Below are 20,667 nucleotides of genomic sequence, written 5' to 3'. Positions count from 1 at the left end.
AGGCCTTGTAATTCAATATTTGACCCTTACTCTCACCTTCCACCCCATGAAGACATGAAAATTTCCAAGATTGATAATTTCCAAGACCAGTACATGATCTAAGGGCAAAAGTGGCTTTTAGACTCTGTTGTCTCCCCAGGTTACTATTTTCCTTTCCTTTTTTTTTTTTTTTTTTTTCCTGAGGCAGGGTCTTGCTTGTTGCCCAGGCTGGAGTATAGTGGTGTAATCATGGCCCACCATAGTATTAACCTCCTGGGACTACAGGTGTGTGCCACCATATCCAGCTAATTTTTAAAATTTTTTGTAGAGACAGTCTCACTATGCCCAAACTGTACTTGAACTCCTGGGCTCAAGCAGTCTTCCTACCTTGGCCTCCCAGAGTGCTGGGATTACAGGTGGGAGCCACTGCACCAGGCCCTTTTTCATTTCAATTCTGGTCTTTATTATTTCTTACTTTGAAAAACATTTTAAAGAATATTCTTATCTAGAATTTTAAGTTTTCAGTGGAAGAGGGTTGGTCTAAATAACTTAAACTCACTATTTGAAAAAAATAAAACTTAGCCTCTTTTCTTCAGTAACCTCTGTATGTATTCAGAACTAGCATTTAGGGAGGTTATTTCAGGCTGCTGAAATATTTATTCAAACATTTCTTGTTTAAAATAAGTAATAAACAGTGTCCCATAATATGAGAAAATTTGAAACTCCATTTTTTTTCAGGGCTCATCTAAAAACCCTCATTTTAAATTTGGATTTATTTGGTATCCATTGAAATGTGACAGAAGAAAAAATGATTCTAATATGAAATAATAAGAAAAAATCTAGCTGTAATATTTGAAATGGAGTCTTTACTGAAATTTGTATCCGAACCTAGTGGCTAGCAGCTAGGATTTAATATTATTGGGAACTGTTTCTCCTGAACTATATCAAAGAAAATCACTACTAGCATTTTGAATGTAAATAAGAGAGAGATGGAGACAGTGGTTACCAAAATAAGGGGAAGATATGAATGGCTAACCTAGGTAAAAAGCACATTGTGGAGAGATTAATTTTTAATGTCAATTTTACAACCCTATCAGGACATAAATAGCAATATATGGATAACAGTAAACCAATTATTTTTCTTACAGATGATCAGGCTGTCAGGTACTTTGCTCAGCCTCCTACAGATATCTTTGGATATTCTTAGATGGTAAATGAATCCATTTAGTGCCTCTTCCTTTGCGTTCAAGTCAACCAAACATGGGGACATGGTTACCTCCAGGAAGGAGGAGAATGAGCTGAAAAGTCCCTGTGCTTGACAGAGAAGCAGAGGCACTCTGTCCTGAGCAGCCTTAAATAATGTGTATGTGCTCTCAGTCACAGTGTGAAGGGCCTAAGGGTATCTGACCACACTGGGAACTGAACCCCCACTTTTCATACAGAGAGCCCCTCTCTCTGCCCCACAAAGCAAGTGCCCTCCCCAGAGCAGGGGAATCCGGGCCTTACCTGTACTGTCCTCCCCAAGGCCTTCTGCAGCCTCCCAAAGCTTAATGTCCATCACCCTTGTGGAAATCATGTCGAGCTCCCTAAAATTAGATGGAAATTCGCGCTAAAGGAACGTGGTTAGTAGAAGTTACCAATGAGCGAAATGGTGTTGGTGACTGCATTTGCCATGATCTGGCCTGCATACACCCCAGCAAAGACAGTCCAGGGCAGAGTGCAGCACAGTACAGGCCAAAACCACGTCCACAGCCACAAGATCAGTAACAGCACAAGCGTTTAATCACTGACTGGGGTGATTTAATGGAAAACAGATCACTGAAACAAATGCTTCACTAATTTACACAACTCAGATTAGGTTTCTTTCAAAAAGGTTTTTCTTAAATTATAAGAAATGATTTTTTCTCTTGTTTACTACAGGAAGTTTGGAAAATAGAATGAAAATCGCCCACAATCCAACCAACCAAGGATAACAACAGTTAATGTTTCCATTTCCTTCCAATCATTTTTTATGCAAATATTTTGTCCACAAGCACACACATATCATATTAGAAAGCTTGACTTCCTGACTTTCTTACTTATACCACATTATTAAAATTCTTCACGTGTTATTTTAATGGCTACCTCCTATTTTGATATATGCTATAACATCATTTATTTACATTGAGTTTCTTTTTTGAATGCAATGAAAAATTTAAAACAGATACAAAAATATGAAGAACATAAAATGAACTCAACATATGGCTACTCTTGCTTCATCCTTATACCCACACTTCATCCCACTCCTATGCAGTGATTTCTAAGCAAATCATCCCAGACACGATGATCATTTCATCCATATAAATTCAGCTGCTTCCTGAATTTAAAAAATTCCTCACACTTTATAGAAATCAAATACATGATTACTGGCCAATATTCCTGCTACAGAATACTGAACTAATGGTGTCCCTGCCTTCCATAACTGACTGTTACAGTGTGCTCTACCTCCACAGGCTGTCACACCATTTATTTAGAAAGCTATATCTTGCTGCTAGGTGCGATGAATCCTCACACTTAAAAAGAGGGGCTCGAATATTTAACCAATTCACATTACCACTTGTACACAGCATGGAATGGGAAATGATGGGAGAAATGCAAAGAAAATATGAACAGAGAAAAGGAGTTGTGGGTCTGTGCCCAAGTTGGCTCTAATATTTAGATTTCTTCCAATGTTCCTCCTCCCTACCAGCCAATCCCTTAAAAGCTGAACAAAGTTTCACCAGCTGTAGCACTAATGTTCATACAATTTGGCTTGAAAAAAAATGTCTGGTCTTGCGTCGGCTCTGCCAAAAACGCTTGGAACCTCACCAAATTTGACTGATGATCATGCTGTCATTATATACAAAATGAGGGTTGGACAGAAACAGTAGTTTTCAAATCCTTTACCACTGTTTTAGGCTTCAAAGAACAGCCTTGCTTTCATTATCTGTGTTCACTGTCAAAGTAACAGACAGTGCTATTAAACAGCAAAATGAGAATAGTTCTAGGCTGGTGGCCCGACCCAAAGGTCCAGGTGTTCCAAAGGTCACCCCCTCACTCCCCCCACCCTCCAATATGTTAGTCAGTCAGCAACCCTCTGATCCCCAAGTGTCCTTTAGAGGGGTTAGCTACCAGAGTATTCAATGGAGAAGGAAAACATAAGGTGTAAGGGGAAGAGGGAAGATGGTGAGAGTGGCCTCAGAGTTGCCATTTGTTCCCCTGGGTGCCATCTCCTGAGGCTGCCACTGAGCTCTAGCTCAGTGCAAGGGTTTTCCCTTGCCTGAATTTGGAGTTAACCGTGACAACGGCAAATTACTTATCAAGCATGCAAGTATCATCAGAATTATCTCATTGAATCCCCAGGAACTTTTAGTATTCCCATTTTGGAGATGAGAACATTTTTAGCTCAACCTCCGCACTCAAGAGATTCTCCTGCCTCAGCCCCCTAAATAGCTGGGACCACAGGCCTGCACCACCATACTTGGCTAATTTTTGTAGAGATGGGGTTTCACCATGTTGGCCAGGCTGGTCTTGAACTCCTGAGCTCAAGCAATCTGCTTACTTCAGCTTCCAAAGTGCTTGGGATTACAGGTGTGAGCCACTGCACCCAGCAGAGAACATTTCTAATATTAGGTGGTTTATCCTTGCCCAAGGTAGCAGAGCAGACATGGCATCTATGCTCACACTGACTGCACACCCAGCACAGGCGGGTGCTTCTGAGGCACTGGGATACAGTGACAGATGAGACCCATGTGGTTCTGCCTCTTGCAGGTGCTGACCAGTGAAGGGGAGAGTCCTGAGTTGTCCCAAGTGGGGCTCAAGGGAAGTTGGAGAATCCAAAGGACAGGATTTCCCACTGAAATGGCTCTGCCTGCCAAGAAGCCCTGCCCAGGGTCAGGCCAGAACTCAGAGGATGGAGGAGCCCTGAGAGATCATGCACTGGGTCTGGTGGGGTGTCTTCATCTGGGGAAAGGAACTGGAGGTTACTGTGATGTGTCACCTAACTGGAAAAGGATTAACACTCTGAAGAAACCATATTATGCAAAACATCCGGGTAATGTGGACACCTGGCAAATGAAAAGTGTCCTTATTGGGAAGAACAAGGCATGTGCCAGAGGTGTGTGTGAGAGTGTGCATGAGCCCTGTGAGTGGGTATGCAGGGGGTACTCCCCCTGCCAAGCCCGGATTAGTCCACAGGCTCAGGCTTGCTTCTCCCTGGGTTGAAGGACGTGGCTCTGAGAAAGCTGCACGGGGCAAAGGGCTCAGGTGCAGATGTAGGTGGAGGGCAGGGGGGATGGGAGGGGATCCAGTCTCACCTGCATAGGTCCTTCCACCTACTCCCAGCCAGAAGATGCAGACAGCACTCCCAGACCGCCAAGACCACCAAGACTGCCAGTGGACTAACACAAGGAGGCGAAGGTTGCCTACCGACAAAGGGACAACAAATGGAGCTCGTGTTGCGTGGAAGGTTTCAGAACATACTCATGCTTTACGTCCCAAGTATCTTCATATTGATAACACCATAACATGAGTTGGAGGAAAGGGGCAAAGACTTGGACGTCAGGCAGTCCTGGGGTGGCATCTTTACCCCACCACCTACCAGTGCCAGGCCTCAGTCTCCTCATATGCAAAAGAAGGATAATAATACTATAATCAAATGAGACCAAGATACAGCGCGCAGCAGGCATGAGCTGAACCCTGCTGTCAGTTTCCGCAGCCTGCTCCTTACTGCCGTGTGCTACTGTTTATGCACAAAGGCTTCCAGAGCACACGTGCCCAGCACGCCCTGGCAGCAGGTAAGTGCCAGCCTTCCAAGCGAATGGCTCACCTTAAAGTCGCCATTGTCAGTCACGGGACAAACACTCATTTTCCCAGCTGACACCTGTGCTTCCTGATTCCTACCACCCGATGGGCTCGAACCACTGCCAGGTAACTGATGAAAACATGTTCAGGGTCACGGAGGAATGTCTGTCCTGAGACCGCAGGCTGCACGGGTGGAGAACTGTTTACTTCACGTGGACATTCCAGGTGCAAACACCCCATAGCTGTGACAATGGAACATCGTCTCTGCTGGGCCAAGTGACTTGCCTTTCTGAACATGTGTTCCCATACCCCCAGTAAAGTTCAAGGAAACGCCAGAAGTAAAACCAGAATTAGAAAGGCAGTGTGGCAAATACTCAATCTCTCCCAGACCTCCTTTTGCTTCTCACACGAAGACAGTGCTTCTCACTGAAACTCCAAGGTCAAGTCAGGCCACTTCAGTGTCCCCTCACCAGCATCTGCCCTCCACCCTTCCACTCCTGTAGTTGGAACAAAAAAACGTTAAACCTAGTCAGTCAGCCTTAGTCCTCATCGCCCACCTTCCTGTACCTTGGAAGGCTGTTGAACCTTGCCTATGTCCTGCTCTTAGCTCCTCCAGACTTCATCTTAATGCTACTCAGACACAAACAAAAGCACGCAGTAGCTTCAAGTAGCCCTCTCCTTCATCTCAGCCCTAAGTGAGCTGGCCACTGAGAGCTCCAAGTCAAAGAAAACTTACTCTTTAAACTAAATCTAGACCAACCGGGGTTCTTCAGGGGTTCTAATGAACTCACAAGAGTGCTGAGCTTCCAGCCCCTGCTGCAGGGCACAGCACTTGTCAGTGTGTATCCGGGCACCCACAGAATCCAGGGGAGTCCTGCATCTAAAAAAGACCCCTTAATGTGGGGCTGCCACACTCCCTCTCCCTCCACCCTAATGACCACAGGCTCCTTCCCAGCTTATAGCAGAGTTCCATCATTAGTCTCAGCTTCTGTTGAAATATGTCTACAAAAGTTAATTCACACAAAGAATGAGAATAGATTTTAATATGGTATTTTAAAGGTTTCAATTCATTATATTTACCTATATAGTGCAAAGAAAAATATCTATACCCTGACTCCATACATCTGAGCACATAATTATGCATAAAAGCTTTAGTGTTCACCCTACAGATTCCCTAATCCCACACCACCCTCCAGGCTGTTTAGACCCCTGTGGATTCTTTCATAGCTCCCAGTACCTTTATTTCACATTGCTTACCAAGGTTGTCATCAATAACTTGTTTGGGAGGTGTCTGCTTAGCATCCCTTCCTCCCAAGGTTGTGGGTTTCGAGGGGTGAGAGCTATGCATATTACATTCACTGCTCTTTTACCGGTACACAGGACAGTGCCCAATCGAAGAAGTGAACCCAGCACACAAACAAGAGAACTGACAAACTAGAGAAGGTTCTGGGGGTATTAGAATCCTTTGAGATCTTTGAATATCAATTCATGTAACCTCAGAGAGCTGTAGAAAGACCTAGAGAGAGTAACTCTTGGTTCACTTTTCCCTTATCAGTTTGAGAAGGTGATTTAATCTACCTGAAGTCAGCCTTAGAGAAGGTAGGAAAACACCCACCTTTATTCAGTGTCTTCCACCTCCCTCTCCAACAGTGCTCTCCCTCACTCTCTTCCCATGGCAGGGTTCTGCCATCTACCCTGCATCATCTTCTCCAGGGTCTCTGTACCCACCAACTTTCAGGTCAGTATCAGCAGTGATGTCCTCGCAGAGGTAACTATTTTAAGTAGAAAACTCCAATGAAAGGAAATAACTGCCAACATAGATACTAAACTCCAGAAAAATATCCTTCAAATTTCAAGGTAGGTTAGACTTCCAAATGGTAGAGTAGCTTGTACCACAGTAAAACTTTCCACTGATGATAAGTATAAACTGTGGAGAAAATATGAAAAACAATCATTTGAAGGCCATAATGAGCAACCAAAAACAGAAAGAAAAGGAGAATCAACTTTTTTCTTTTTTATTATTTTTTAGTTTTTTTAATTTTTGGAATCAACACTTAAAAGAAGGGAATTGCAGTAGGAGTGATTTATGTAGGGCTTTTATTCTGGAAAAGCTCTCAGGTACGTGTGTTGTGGAGTGATTGGAGCTCAAATAGAAAGCCATAGTCTCATTGGCTTGATGAATCCAATAATGGAATTTAGGGCTGCCAAAGTAGATGGAAACTGAGGGGAATGTCTATGGAAGGAAAGAAATTCAGAGAGAGGAGCACCAAAATCCACATGTCAACTCTTTCCTAATTCTTGGCTCCCCTCCCCTGAATTCTCATATACTGGGGAGACTCCAAGAAACCAGGCAGAAGATAACAGCTAGAAGGCAGACGGGAATGAACTAAAATTTTTCTACTGCTTACTGCAGGAGAGACAGAGTTCACATTTTGAGTCCAGCCAAGGTAACAAACAGCCTGCCAGAACAAAATCAATAATCTTCAGGAAAGCATAACAGATTCCAGATTTCCTATAAAATATCATTTATAATGTCTACCATACAATCAAAATTTACAAAACATGTAAAGAAGTAGGAAAATATGACCCATAGTCGTGATTAAAAAAAACAAAACAAAACACCTAAGAGGGAATAATCCTGAGTGGCCAAAATGCTTAAATAGCAGGCAAAGACTTTAAAGAAGCTACTAGATCTATGTTTGGGGACTTCAAACAAAAAATCTAGCCATCATGAATAAAAAGATTAAGAATTTCAAATTAGTAACAGAATATAAAGAAGAAACAAAGAGAAATCATCAAGACAAAAACTAATTTCTAAAATAAAATATTTATTAAATGGCTTAACAGCAGACCGAAGACATCAAAAGAAAGGATCAATCAAACTGAAGAGAGATCAATAGAAATGATCCAATCTGAAGAACAAAGAGAAAAAAGACTGGGAAAAAAAGTGAATTTGAACACAGCCTCAGTGACCAGTGGTACAGTATTGATTGATCTAACATATATTTAATTGAGTCCCAGAAGCAGGGAGTGGGGGGAGTGAGAAGAAGTAGAAGAGAGAAAGAGGGAAAAAGAGAGAGAAGAAGAGAGAGAGCAGAGGAGAGGAGAGGAGAGGCAGAAAAAATATTTGGAGAACTTATGAATAAAAATTTCTTCAAAATGGTGGAAAAGATGATGCTACAGATCTGAGAATTTTAGCAAACTCCAAGAATCACAACAAGGCACATCACAGACCTCAGAGAAGTGTGGGACACAGCGTAGTGTAGTAAAACCAAAGACAAAGAGGAAATCTTGACAATGGCTAGAGAAAAATGACACATCATAAACAGGCAACCAGCAATATAAATGACCAACAATGGATAAGAAAAGGCAACAGAATAGCCTCTTTCAAGTGCTGACAGAAAACAAAGAATCCAATATTCTACATCCAGAAAAATTATTCTTCAATAATGCAGGCAAAATATAGACATTTTTAGATAATTGAAAAGTGCAAGAATCTGTTTCCAGCTGATATGTACTACAGGAAATGCAGAAAAAAAATGTTCTTTAGGATGAAAGAAAATGATACCAGATTGAAACGGAAAGCTATAGAAAGAATGAAGCACAGTGGATATGGTACATATGGGTAAATATCTAAAAATATATGTTTTTCTTCTCTAAATTTATTTGAATGCATATAACAATTTAAAAACTATTATGAATTTACAATGTATGTAGATGCAATATGTGACTATAATATAAAGGTGGATTTGTATATATGACTAGGTTCATATATACAAATGATTGCTGTATATATGATTTATATATATATGACTATCACAAGGTTCTGGTGTTTTACAGGAAGTGGTACAAGATTAACTCTAAGCAGACAGTGAAAACTTCAGAATTAAAACTGTGATCCCTAGAGCAAACACCAAAAAATTTAATGCAAAGAAGTTTAGCTAAAAAGCTAAAATAAGATTTATAATGAAACACCCAACAATTCAATTAATCCTAAAGAAGGCAGAATAGGAAGAACAGAGAAACAAAAAGAAAACCAGCTGGGATACATTAAAAAGTGGAAAAATGATAAACAAATAAAATATATATAAAGCTTCTAAAAAATCACCAGAACCTATCTTCTTGACCTTGGAATAACCAAAGATGTCTTAGGCATGCCTAAAAATATTTAAAAGTGTATAGTTTGCACTTCATCAAAATGAAATAATTCTGCTCATCAAAAGATAATGTTAGAAAAATGAATCAGTAAGTGACTGGCAGAGAGAAAATATTTGTAAAAAAAAAAATCCACTTGTATCTAGCATGTATAAAGAATCCATAGAACCCAGTAAATGAAAAGAAAACAATTTCTTGCCTTAAACCTGGGCAAATGATTTGAAATATATGCAAATGGCCAATAATGAAATGTCACATGAAAAAGAAGATAATTAAAGAAACATCAGACAAACCTGAAAGACTTTCTGTAGAATAACTCTCTAGTACTATTAAAAACATGTCAAGGACAGGAAGAAGGCCAAGAAACTATTTCAGAGTAGAGGCAATATATGATCCAGGACTGATGAATGAGGAAGTGCTATAAAAGCCATTATTGGGACAAATGACAAAAGTTGCATATGGACTGTGGATTACATAATAACATCACATCAATTTAAAATTTGCTGATTTTGATCATTGTAACTATGGTTATTTAAAAGAATGTTCTTGCTTTTTGGAAGTACATATGTGATTTTTCCAGCTTACTAACAGATGGTCCAAAAAATGGTATAAACACATAGATATTAGAACATATAAAAAATAAGGATATATCAAATGAGGCAAAATGTGAAAAATTGGTTAATCTGACTAAAAATTATATGATAAATTCCTTCTACTATGTAACTTTTCTGTAAATTTGGTATTCTATCAAATAAAAAATTATACAAAAATTATCCAAAAAAAAAAAAAAGAGAGAGAGAAGCAGTAATTTCAGAATGATAGTGTGAAGAACTTGGTGAAAAGTCTTGACTCACACACAGAAAAAAAAGCAGGCAATAGAAACTGCCTTTAGGAGGGCACAGGTGTTGAACTCCTCAGACAAAGCCTTCAAAGCAGCTATTATACATGTGCTCAAAGAAATAAACAAAGACATGCTTAAAGAGTTAAAAGAAGGGATGACTACAAGCTTGTCAAATTGAGATTATTAAAATAGAGGTAGAAATTATAAAAATAAACAAACAAATTCTTGAGTTGAAAAGTACAATAAGTGAAATGAAAAAAATCACTGAAGAGGCTCAACAGGAGATTTGAGTTGGCACAATAAAAAATTAGCAAATTTAAAAATATATCAATAGAGATTATGTATTTTGAAGGAAAAAAATAAACAGAGCCTTAGAAAAATTCACAACAACATTAAATATACCAATATTCAGAATGGGAGTCCCAAAGGAGAAGAGAGAGAAAAACGTAGAAAAATGATTCTCTGAAATTAATAGCCAAAAACTTCCCAAATTTGAGGATAAACAATAATTTACATATCCAAGTAGCTAAAAAAACCTTCAAGTAAGATAAACACAGAGATCTGCTCCCAGACACAGAATAAAAATGTGAAAGTTAAAGTGAAGAGAAAAACTTGAAAGCAACAAGAGAAAAAACGACTTATCACGTAGATGAAAACCATCATAAAATTTACAGCTAATTTCTTATCAGAAACAATGGAGGCCAGTAGGCAGTAGGGTGACATATTCAAAGTACCAAAAGAAAAAAATTGTCAACCAAAAATTCTGTATCCAACAAAGCTATCTTTCAAAAATGAAGATGAACTAGAGATATTCAAGATAAACAAAAACTGAGATGATTTCTTGCTAGCAGACATTTCTTAGAATAAATATTAAAGGAAGTTCTTCTGGTCGAAAGCAACACCAAGCAGTAACTTGAATTGACACAAAAAAATCAGAAGCATCAATAAAGGTAATTTGTAATAAATTATGAAAGACTGTATAACTTTCACTTTTTCTTATAGCTGATTTGAAAAGCAATTGCATAAGATGATATTAAAAATTGCATTGTTGGCACTATAACATATAGCAATGTAGTATATTCTACAATAACAACAAAAAGGAGAAGGGTAGAAATGAAGTTTTTGTAAATTTTTTAAACTTCATATTTTCCTGATGCCTCAACATCCTCACAAACAGGCTGTGACCATTATGCCCAAACAATGAGGTGCACCAGTGTGAGAAGGCTGGTCCCTGCAACAAGTTTCCCTTCTTGTCCCCTGACTATGACCTAGTGACACATTCAAATGGACCAGTAAGATCCTCTCATGATTCTTGCAGGTTTATTCCACCCTGACCCCTAATAAAAGCACTTGCCCAGGAGTCCACACTATTAACGCCCCACCTGCTTTGTTAAGTCTGCTCCCTAGGAGCTCCTCCAATATGATCCCATGCATGGTGGCATACCATGCCTCCTTCTCTAGGACCTGTGAGTATAATAAATCCTTTAATGGTATCTGTCTCTCCAGGTGCAATTTCCATAGTCATGTTGGAATGATTCTTAAACACCACAAAAAGGGAACTTATTACCCTGTTTACAACACAGCTACATTGGAGTAAGAAAATGACATCAGATGGTAACATGATCCACAAAAAAAAAAAAGAAAAAGAAAAATGGCAAAAGGTTAAATATATTTCAGTTCTCTCTTCTATTAGTTTCTTTAAAAAACAGAAAATGATATAAAAAATATAATTGTTGGGTCTATAACACACATAGATGTAATATGTATGACAATAATAGTACAACAAATGGAGCAGGTAGTAAAACTACTAAGGAGTAATGTTTTTATATCTTACTGGAGCTAAATTACTATAAATCTTAAATTGATTCTGATATATTAAGACGTATATTATAAGGCATAGATCAGCTACTAAAAAATAACAGAAGAAAATGGAGTTAAAAATCAATAAGAAGGCCAGGTGCAGTGATTCATGCTTGTAATCCCAGAACTTCGGGAGGCCAAAGTGGGTGGATCACGAGGTCAGGAGTTTGAGACCAGTCTGACCAAATGGTGAAACACTGTCTCTACTAAAAATACAAAAATTAGCCAGGCATGGTGACTTGCACCTGTGATCCCAGCTACTCAGGAGGCTGAGGCAGGAGAATCACCTGAACCTGGAAAGCAGAGGTTGCAGTGAGCCGAGATCACACCACTGCACTCCAGCCTGGGCAGCAGAACAAGATTCCATCTTAAAAAATTATAATAATAAGAAGAAATTAAAATGTATGGCAGACAGTATAAACTTAAGGCGAGGTAGTAAAGAAGTCACAGAAGAAGAAAGTACTCATGATATAAATAAAAAACAAAAAAACAAAATGGTATTTGTCAATTTAACCATACCAATGACATTAAATGCTAATGGTTTAAATGATCAACACAAGATAGAGCAAATAAACAGAAAATAAACAGTGATATAAGAGACCTGAACAACCCTATACAACAACTAGACCAAAGATGTGTGTATATATGTATATCTAGCTATCTTATCTACCTATGGAACATTAACAATGATACCATGCACTCAGCCATAAAACAAGATTAAATATATTTAAAAGACTATTTCATACAAAATATATTCTCCAACCACAACAGAATTAAATTAGAAATCAGAAACAATTTTTGGAAGTTCATAAATATGTAGAAATTATGCAATGAACTCCTAAATAACAAATGAGTCAAAGAATAAATTATGTGAAAAATTATAAAGTCCCTTGAGATGAATTAAAAAAAATAATAACATACCAAAACATAGGTGATTCAGATAAAACACTGCTTGGAGAAAAGTTGTGCTTATAAACACCTATATGAAAAAGAAGAAAAAGCTGAGTGTTCTGGCTCACACCTGTAATTCCAACACCTTGGGAGGCTGAGGCAGGCAGCTCACATGAGGCCAGGAGTTTGAGACCAGCCTGGCCAACATGGTGAAACCCCATCTCCACCAAAAATACAAAAATGAGCTGGGTGTGGTGACCCATTCCTGTTATCCCAGCTACTTGGGAGGCTCAGTGATGATAATCTCCTGAACCTGGGAGGCAAAGGTTGCAATGAGCCCAGACTGCAACACTGCACTCCAGCCTGGGTGACAGAGTGAGATTCTGTTTTAAAAAGAAAGAAAGGAAGAAGAAGAAGGAGAAGGAGGAGGAGGAGAGAAGGAGGGAAGAGGGAGGAAGAGGGAGGAGGATAGAGGAGGGAGGAGAAACGAGGAGGGAGAACAGAGAAGGGGGAGGAGGGAGGAAGGAGGATGAGGAGAAGAAAGAGAGGAAGGAGGAGGAAGAAGAGAAGGAGAAGGAAAAGGAGAAAAATCTCAAATCACTATCATAACTTTCCACTATATAAAACTGGAAAAAGAAGGGCAATCTAAACTGAAAAGCAGAAGAAAGAACAAAATAAATATTGAGCAAAAAATAATGAAATAGAAAATAGAAAAACATTTTAAATAATCAATGCAACGAAAAGTTAGTTCTTTGAGAAAATCAGTAAAATGAACAAACCTATAACTCTACTGACCGAGAGTAAAAGAGAGAAGATTCAAATCGCTAAAACCAATAATAAGAGAGCATCACTACCAACCTTACAGAAGTAAAAGGATGCATTTTAAGGGAATATTATGTATTACTGTAAGCCAAAAAATTAGACAACCTAGATGAAATTGACAAATTCCTAGAAAGACCCAAACTACTGAATCTAAGTCAATAATAAAAAGAAAGTTTGAATAGACTTACAATAAGAAAAGAGATTCGTAATTTTAAAACTTTCCACAAAGAAGAATCCAGTCCCAAATGTCTTCACTGGTAAATTCTATCAAACACCTAAAGAATTAACAGAAACCTTTCCCTTCACAAATGCCTCTCAAAAATATAAGAACAGGTGACACTTTCCAGCTCATTGTGAAGTCAGTATTACTCTAATACCAAAACCAAAAACATCACAATAAAGGAAAATTATATACCAATATCTCTTATGCATATAAGCACAAAAATTCTCGACACAATACTAGCAAACTAAATTCAGCAAGATATAAAAGAGAATTTTATCTCAGAAATGCAGGTTGATTTAACATATGAAAACTAATTAATGCAAAAGCCATATTAATAAAATAAAGAACAAAAATCCCATGATCACTTTAATGGAAGTATAAAAAATAAAGATGCAAAGCTCCTCAACAGAATACTGGCAAAATTAACCCAGCAACATATAAAAGAAATTATACAGCATGACCAAGTAGGATTTATTGAAGAATGCAAGGTTGGTTCAACATATGAAAATCAATGCAATAAACCATAAAACAGAAAACTGACAACTATTACATTATTATCTCAGTAGATACAGAAAAAGCACTGGACAAAATCAAACATCTCTTCCTGATATAAACACTTAAATAAACTAGGAATTGACGAAAGCTTCCTCAGCATGGTAAAGGGCATCTATAAAAAACTACAGCTTACATCATACTCAGTGGTGAAAGACTGGATGTTTTTCCCCTATGGTAAGAAACAAGACAAAGACATCTACTGCCACACTGATAATCAACTTTGTATTGGAGATTCTTGACAGGACAAACACTGAAGTGAAATAATAAAAAGCACTGAGATTGGAAGGGAAGAAGATAAACTATTTCTATTTGCAGATGACATGATCATGTACATAGATAGTTGAGGGATCCATTAAACCACTATTATAACTAAAGTTTGCAAGGTTTCAGGATTTAAGACCAATACAAAAAAAAAAAATTGTGTTTCTACATATTAGTGATAAACAATTCACAGGTGAATTTAAGAAAAAAAATGCATTTAAAATGCTATCCAAAAGAATAAAATAAGAGTAAGTTTAACCAAGGAGGTAGAACTCTTATACACTGAAAATAACAACAATGTTGAAAAAAATTAAAGAAGATGTAAATAAATGGAATGATGTCCTGTGTTCATCAATCAGAATATTATTAAATGGCAATATTTCCCAAACTGATTTACAGAATCAATGCAATCTTTATAAAAAAATCTCAGCTGAATTTGGGGCCGAAAGTAACAAGTTGATCTGAATATTTCTGTGGAAATGCAAGGAACCTTGAGAAGTCAAAATAATCTTGAAAAATAACAAAGATGGAGCACTCACACTTTCCATTTTCAAAACTTACTGCAAAGCTACAGTAATCAGGACTGCATTGTACTAGCATATTGGTAGACATGTAGTTCAAAAGAACTATATGTCAGAGTCCAGAAATAAATGCATACCCTTATGGCCAATTGATTTTCAATCAGGGTGTCAAGACAATTCAATGGGGGGAAATCGTCTTTTCAACAAACCATGCCAGCAGAAGTAGACATCGACATGCAAAAAAACAATGTGTACTCTTACCTCACACTATACATAAAAATTACCCCCAAATGGCTCAAGATCTAAACATAAGTGCTAAAGCTATAAAGCTCTTAGAGGAAAACAGGAGTAAGCCTGTCATTTTAGGTTAGGCAATAATTACTCGGATGTAACATCAAATGCCTCAAAAGAGAAGATAGATAAGTTTGACTTCAACATTATAAGATTTTAATTCAAAGATTCTCGAGAAACTGTAAAGATAATTAACAGACTAGGGAAAATATTTGCATATTGTCTGTCTGACAAAGGATTGGTATGCAGAACATAAAAAGAATTCTTATAACTCGATAATAAAAAGACATTCCATTTAAAAACAGACAAAGGATCTGAACAAAACTTGTACAAAGAAGGCAAACTTACACAAAGAAGGCAAATGAATGGCTAATACATGCATGAAAAGATGCTCAACACTCTTAGTCACTAGAAAATTGTAAATCAAAACCATAGTGATGGCTCACGCCTGTAATCCCAGCACTTTGGGAGGCCAAGGCAAGTGGATCACTTGAGGTCAGGAGTTGGAGACCAGCCTGGCCAACATGGTGAAACCCCATCTCTACTAAAAATACAAAAATTAGCTGGGTGTGGTGGTACACACTTGCAATCTCAGCTACTCGGGAGGCTGAGGAAAGAGAATGTTTGAACCTGGGAGGCAGAGGTTGCAGTGAGCTGAGATCATGTCACTGCACTCCAGCCTGGGTGACAGAGCAAGACTCTATCTCAAAAACAACAACAAAACCACAGTGAGTTCCTACTTCATACTTACTAGAATGACTATAATAAAAGAGATAGATAATAACAAGCATTGTAAAAGAAATAGATAATAACAAGTGTTGCAAGGTTGTGAAGAAATTGGAACCTTTATTCATTGCTAGTGGAAATGTAAAATGTAGCAGCCACTATGGAAAGGCTTGGCAGTTCCTCAAAATGCGAAATATAAAATTACCATTCAGCCCAGCAATTACATTCCTAGATATCTACCTCAGGGAAATAAAAACATATGTCCATGGAAGATTCTGAGAAAATGGTAGCATAGAAATCACCAGAAATCTGTTTCCCCACTGTTTCTGCTAGTGCAATTGCACTAGCAGAATCTGTCTGATGTTAACTATTTTGAGACTTTGGAGTCAACTGAAGGCTTTCAACTTCCAGGGGAAAAATTGGAGGGTACAGGTAGTTAATTTCTGTCAATTTCAGCTCTTAGCACAGTGGCATCCACCCAACCCCCCTCCTCCCCTCTTCTCCAGTTCCATGGTAGGCACCTGTGCATGTGTTCCAGGAACAGCTTGTATGCAGCTTGCAGAAGCCAGAGTGAGCAAAAAGGACCCTGTCCTCCAAACACTGGGGATCTGTCCTCTGTTGCTGCTTCTGATAATAGAGGTACAGACAAAGAGGTGGTGGCCATTGTTGTTGCACCTCTCCCCATTGGTGCAACATTCCCTCCAGCCCCAAGTGACTCCCTGCGGACTTAATGGGCTGGTATCCTTTTTTTCCCTCAATTTTTCTTGTTTCTCATTCTGGGAGCCAGATATCAAAGACTAGGCTACTCGAAAGTATCTGCACATGAGGGGAAATTAGAAAGTCTCCGTGCATGCCTGCAAAAAAGGCCGTCTCAGGAAAGATCTGGGAAAGCCTTAAGTTTACACTTCAGACAGATTATCAGCACTAAGACTGCCTGTAACAATTAAAACAAACAAACAAACAAAACCCAAAAATCCAAACCAGCAAACCCTGGGAAAAGGAGAGAAACTAATTTCCAGAGTTACCATACTATTAGACTCAAATATCCAGTTTTCAACAACAAAAAAATCACAAGGCATACAAAGGAACAGGAAATATGGACCATCAAAGGAAAAAACCAACAGAAACAATCTCCAAAAGAGACCTGATGATGGGTCTGCTAGACAAAGACTAAAACAACTATCTTAAAGATGTTCACCAAACTAGAGGAAGATGTGGAGAAAATCAAGAAAATGATGTCTGAACAAAACTGAAATATCACTAAAGAGATTTTAAAATCTTAAAAGAAACCAAAAAGAAATCTGGGAGAGGAAAAGAATAATAACTGAAATGAAAAATTCAGGAGAGAGATCCAAGATGGCTGATCACTAGCAGCTCGGGCTCGTAGTTCCCAGTGAAAGCGCAGAGAACGAGAGGACGCCACACTTTCAAATGAATATTTGTTGCTCACGGACCAGGAGATTCCCAGCAGAGGAGCCCCACGTGTCACCAGGGCGACTCTTGTGGCCGGCGCGGCGGTTTTGCTGGCGCCTTAGCGCACCAGTTTGTGGTGCAGAGTCCGGAGATTCCCGGGCAGAAAAGCACCATCAATCTTAACACCGCTGTTTTGGCCGGCGCAGTGGATTGCTCAGATTTCGGTGCTGGGAATCAACAAGTTGGACGTCTGCTCAGAGACCTAGTTAGAAAGTCGGTATTACAAAGACGACAGATGGATAAATATATAATGAAGGGAAGAAACCAGCATAAAAAGGCAGAGAATACTCAAAATCAGAATGCCTCTCCCTCTACAGGGGATCGCAATTCCTCATCAGTAACGGAACAAGGCTTAATAGATTACGAGTGTGTTCCAATAACAGAAGCAGGTTTCAAAACGTGGGTGATAAGAAACTTCTCTGAATTAAAAGAACTTGTTCTGGCCAGGCGCGGTGGCTCAAGCCTGTAATCCCAGCACTTTGGGAGGCTGAGGAAGGAGAATTGCCTGAACCTGGGAGGCGGAGGTTGCAGTGAGCCGAGATTGCGCCATTGCACTCCAGCCTGGGTAACAAGAGCGAAACTCCATCTCAAAAAAAAAAAAAAAAAAAAAAAAAAAAGAACTTGTTCTAACCCAATGCAGAGAAACTAAGAACCTTGAAAAAAAGGTTTGACGAAATGTTAATGAGAATGGACAATTTAGAGAAGAATATAAGTGAATTGATGGAGCTGAAAAACACAACACGAGAACTTCGTGAAGCATGCACAAGTTAAAACAGTCGAATTGATCAAGTAGAAGAAAGGATATCAGAAGTCGAGAACCAGCTCAGTGAAATGAAACGAGAAGACAAGATTGGAGAAAAAAGGATGAAAAGGAATGAGCAAAGTCTCCAGGAAATATGGGACTATGTGAAAAGACCTAATTTACGTTTGATAGGTGTACCTGAATGTGACGAAGAGAATGAATCCAAGTTGGAAAATACTCTTCAGGATATCATTCAGGAAAACTTTCCCAACCTGGCAAGGCAGGGTAATATTCAACTCCAGGTAATACAGAGAACACCACAAAGATATTCTTCAAGAAGACCAACCCCAAGGCACATAATTGCCAGATTTATTAGGGTTGAAATGAAGGAGAAAATACTAAGGGCAGCCAGAGAGAAAGGTCAGGTTACCCATAAAGGGAAACCTATCAGACTTACAGCAGATCTCTCAGCAGAAACCCTACAAGCCAGAAAAGAGTGGGGACCAATATTTAATATCCTTAAAGAAAAGAACTTTCAACCCAGAATTTCATATCCAGCCAAACTAAGCTTTATAATTGAAGGAAAAATTAAATCTTTTGTGAACAAACAAGTACTTAGAGACTTCACCACCACCAGGCCTGCTTTACAAGAGCTTCTGAAAGAAGCACTATATATATAAAGGAACAACCAATATCAGCCTTTCCAAAAATATATCAAAAAGAAAAGAGCATTCACACAATGAAAAATTTATACTAACTAATGGGCAAAACAGCCAGCTAGCATCAAATGCCAGTATTAAACTTATATATATTCTAATTGGATAAGAAGCCAAAACCCATCGGTATGCTGCATCCAGACCCATCTCACATGCAACGATACACAAAGACTCAAAACAAAGAGAAGGAGGAAGATTTATCAACCAATCAGAGAGTAAAAATAAACAAATAAACAAAAAGCAGGAGATGCAATTCTCGCCTCTGATAAAGTAGACTTTAAAGCAACAAAGAGCAAAAGAGGCAAAGAAGGACATTATATAATGGCAAAAGGATCAATGTAACAAGAAGAGCTAACGATTTTATAGGTCAATGAGACAGAAAATTAACAAGGACATTCAGGACTTCAACTCAGACCCGGAACAAGTAAACTTAATAAACATTTATAGAACTCTCCACTTCAAATACATAAAACATACATTACCACCTCACACCTATTCCAAAAGTGACTACATAATTGGAAGTAAATCACTCCTCAGTAATCGCATAGCATTTCATAGGTTTTAAATGAAATATTGGTTGGTTGCTTGTTTGTTATTTTCTTCCCTTATTCCTTTCTGTCTACATCAAGTATAATTATTGGTATAAAAGAGGTTTTCAATACCCATTACTAAACTGCATTCTAGCCTGGGCAAGAAAGCAATAATCCCATTCTCTCTCTCTTTCTCTTCCTTTTTCTTCTTCTTCATTTTCTTTCTTTCTTTCAATAAAAAAAGAAAAATTCACTAGAGGAATTCAAAGGCAGATTCAAGCAGGCAGCAGAATCTGCAAACTCGAAGATGTTACAATGGAAATTATCAAGTCTAAGAAACAGGAAAAAAAAGATTTGAAGAAAAGTGAACAGAAAATAAGGGATCTGTGAGACACCATGAAGTGGACCAACATACACATTGTGAGAGTTCCAGAAGGAGAAGAGAAAAAGAAATGGAAAGGGAGAATATTTGAGAGAATAATGGCTGTAAACTTTCCACATTTGATGAAATATACATTATATATTTATACATTTGTATGTTTATAGATACATATATCTATATATACATTTATATATTTATTCATTTATGTGTTTATACATACACACACATATGATGTTTACATGTGTGTATGTATAAAACATCCATTTAGCGCAATGAAATCCAAATAGGATGAACTTAAGCCCACACCAAGACACATTATAATCAAACTGTTGAGAGTCAAAGAGAAAGAATCTTGAAAGCAAAAGGTGATGTAACTTGTGACATACAACAGATCTGCAATAAGATTATCAGTACATTTTTTTATCAGAAACTTGGGAAGCCAGAAGGTAGTAGGCTGATATTTTCAAAGTGTGAAAAGAAAAAAATGTCAAGCACGAGTCCTATATCTGGCAAAAGTATACTTAAAAAGTGAGGGAGAAATTAAGACATTCCCAAATAAATAAAAGCTGAGGGAATCTGTTACTACTAGACCTGTCCTGCAAGAAATGCTAAAGAGAGTCCTGCAGCTTGAAATGAAAGGACACTAGATATTAATTTGAAGGCATATAAAGAAATAAAGATCTTAATAAGGGTAAATATATGGGAATTATAAAAGCTAGTATTATTGTAAAAATGGTTTGTAACTCCATTGTTTTGTATTTTACATGATTTAAGAGACTAGCACTTTTTTAAGAAAAAGGCACAGGCTTTTAAAACCAACTTATGATCATTCAACTTATGATTTTTTGACTTTACAATGGTACAAAAGTAATACCCAG

The sequence above is a fragment of the Aotus nancymaae genome, unplaced genomic scaffold, assembly GCF_030222135.1.
Source record: "Aotus nancymaae isolate 86718 unplaced genomic scaffold, 86718_ANA_hifiasm-v0.15.2.pri h1tg000155l, whole genome shotgun sequence".
In the NCBI taxonomy this organism is placed as follows: Eukaryota; Metazoa; Chordata; class Mammalia; order Primates; family Aotidae; genus Aotus; species Aotus nancymaae.
Note: the sequence above shows the minus strand (reverse complement) of the source record.